Here is a 3,133-nt window from a genome sequence, read left to right as displayed (position 1 = left end):
AAGACAAATCCTAAGTGTGAAGAAGGAGAAAAACATTATCACCTCTTGTAATTTCTTGTGTATTCCTCACTTTCTTTTTTTCTTGTCCTGTAATTTTTTTTCAGCACCAGAACTATATCTACAGCAGCTGAACAGCACCTGATTTATTTTTGGATACTAAGACAGTGTAACTACCAGTGACAAAAATACATTCTCATTGCAGCTGCACACATAGAAAAGTATTTCAACACAGAGTTGGATTGATTTCACATTATATGTTAAGAAATAAAAACTTCTCTCTGAAGGAAAGTGAAATCCTGCAGTATAATGGCTGGATTCCAGTACCAGGGTACTTGGATAAATTGATTTTATTTATAATTTATCTAATTATACTATCTGTCATTCCGTTTTGACACCTTTGTCTTTCTCTTCCTCTTCTAAACTGGTGTATGATGGTATTGCATATATTGCCAAACAATATGCAGTTTCTTGCCCAAAAATTTCTTCATAGGCCTTGCATTTCCTCTCAAAAACAGTGTTCAAAGGAGTTCATAAAATGCTTTGGGATCTTTGAGGGATGAGAGAAACTATATAAATCTTAGTTATTACTATTAAAAGAGCATTGAGTGAGTTGTCTAGAGGCAACTCCAATATGTGATTTGGATCTTTATTGATAAATCATAGAAACCTGCATTACTGATCTTCTTTACTGTATGTGAAACAACTGTTGGATGACACCTTGTATTTCACCAGTTGCCTTCCTGCAATTTCTCAAAGAAAGTAACACAATATATGGTCCACCTGCTATGAGAACATCTGAAATACCACAGACAGTAAAAAGCCTTTGAGTAAAGTTCTTCCAGAGAATCTTTTGTCAATATGCTTTATAGCATATACATATACCTTACGTATATACTCCCTTACATATATATTCCATGTAACATATACTTAACATATACCTTACTCAGTTTTCAGACAGTATCTCTAGCTTTCCATGGAAAAGAACTATGCTTGTATCACTATTCATTTTTATTAAGTGCATGAGAATTTGATGAGAATATTATTTTTAAATATTCTTTTTCCTTTTGTTTAGGCTTTCGGGTACTTTTTTAAATTTTTGTTTAGGTCTCCACAAAAGATCAAACAGCCCATTGTTAGCTCATAGCTATCCAGAAAAAATTTATCTCCTGCAAGAGTCCTAACAAAGGTCTAATCTTGTATCCTTCACCTATGTAAATAAATCGTCAGATGTTAGTGGAACTAATTACAAGAGCATTGCTTTCTGCTTTCATCAGGACTTCAAGGCCTGATTGAAGCATGGTCGATATACATCACTGTCTTCCAATAACATTTTTATTCCAGGTGTTGATTTAAAAAGTAATGTCCTCTTTGAAGAGTGTGAAAGAACTTTATAAGAATTAATTCCTGTTGTGACCTGGAAGAGGGCTACAGCCATCCTACAGGCAGGTCAGTTGAGTTGCAGCAAGGCTTGGTGGTTCATCTGATACATCCTCATCATCCACATTTTCCATAACCCACATAATTCTCATCATTAAATTCTGCTCGATTCCCTACAAGCACTTTGTGCCTTTGATTTATACTCAATTCCTTTAGACCCACAAAGCAGACACTAATTGTACTGTATGTACACAGTGGAATGGGACCTTAAGGGATAGGTTTTTAGTAACTCTGATGACACCTTTCTAGTTAGTGCAGTGTAGCAGGATCCTATTTAAGATTGCTTTGTTTAATTATTTAAGAGCCATTATGGTAACTGGATATACTCTAAGTGTAATTTATTAACTCATACACTTGAATTATCCAAGTCTCTACATCCACTTCACAGAATTACAGAGGAACTAGAATAAGATAATGGTATTGAAATGCTATGGAATATTCCCTCTGCTGAGAAGTAGAGAAGCTCTCTTATCTCTCATACCAAAGGGGTTCATAAGCTTTTTCAAACTATGCACTACAAGAATAATTTTATACTAGCAGCAGATGTTTATATAGACAGTATTAAGAAAATGTGTGCATTTTTTATACAAGTACATGTCTCCATATGTGTAAGTAAATACCTACACATATAATGCATACATAGATAAGTCTTCAATGTAGTATTGAATTCGCTTCCCTCTTTTTGTGTAAGAAATGATACTGCATCTGTTTTCCCTCTCTCTTTGCTCTTCTGAAGATGCTTCTTTACGCTCTGATCCCTGCCTTTTTCTGTTGCTGTGTTTTCTTGTTGTCTCTAAGCTGGGTTGCCTTGTTAAATGTTTCCTTTCTCACTGCAGGTACTGCCCATTCCCCTGGATCCCTCTCCACCATTATCCTCTGCGCACAATGCCTGTCTGCCTCATGCCTGTCTGCACCGGACATTTTTTCCTCCAGAAAATGACAGCTCTGGGATCAGCACCTTGAGAGTGTTCCGATATAGTGTCTGCTCTTGCCATCAGCAGCTGGATTCTCTTCTGGCCATGTGGGCACTTTTGCACAGAGCTGTCATTTGCAAAAAGAATACAGGCACATGGAGCAGCAGATAAAGAAAATAACATCCAGACTAAATCATGTGAGCAAACAGCCCCCTGAAAGCCATAGCAAGCACTCACACACCATCTCAGTGTCATAAATTAATTTGGAACTGTTTAGAAAGAAAAACTTTCAGCACTCAAGATTCTTACTTACAGCAGTCTCTTCAACAGAATATTGCTTCAGTAACAGCATGTATCTTTCTTAACCCAAGATGCTTCCCATAGTTCTGCTGTGCTCCAGACAACATGTCATAAACACCAGGAATGTGCAGCAGAGCCATTATCAGCCCCGGATTCTGGGCTGCAGCATCCCTGCTGTTCAAATATACTGGCACAGGACAGAAAACTGATAACAGTAATTCTACAGAGCTTTTGAGCCAGGAGAAGAGGGTTGCAGACAATTACTGCCTTGGAGGCTCAGATGTTCTAAAGTAAAAAGGGGGGGAAACTCATAATTTACCTGTACTGACCACTTCTGCAATAAAAAAAGTAATTTCCTCTAAATTAAGATCTTGCCAAAACTGAAAAGTTAGACAGGTAGGCCCGAGAAAGATTATTAGCAGATATAGAATGCTTTCCTATGTAATCACAAATGCATAACATCCTTCTTACACTTAACCTTT

At 37.0% G+C, this 3,133-nt stretch overlaps 1 long non-coding RNA gene across 1 annotated transcript; it reads right to left on the bottom strand.

Moving 5' to 3' along the window:
• Nucleotides 1-649: 649 nt before the first annotated feature.
• On the bottom strand, nucleotides 650-2,757 carry LOC108498948. Its single transcript, XR_001875354.1, has 3 exons — nucleotides 2,665-2,757; nucleotides 2,396-2,478; nucleotides 650-795 (listed from the first exon to the last, which is right to left on the bottom strand). It is a non-coding gene; the product is annotated as an uncharacterized LOC108498948 (long non-coding RNA).
• Between the last annotated feature and the right edge of the window lie 376 nt (nucleotides 2,758-3,133).

Source organism: Lepidothrix coronata, unplaced genomic scaffold, assembly GCF_001604755.1.
Source record: "Lepidothrix coronata isolate B3197 unplaced genomic scaffold, Lepidothrix_coronata-1.0 Scaffold67, whole genome shotgun sequence".
NCBI lineage: Eukaryota > Metazoa > Chordata > Aves > Passeriformes > Pipridae > Lepidothrix > Lepidothrix coronata.
The sequence above is the reverse complement of the archived record's forward strand: the minus strand, read 5'-3'. Positions and strand labels throughout refer to the sequence as shown.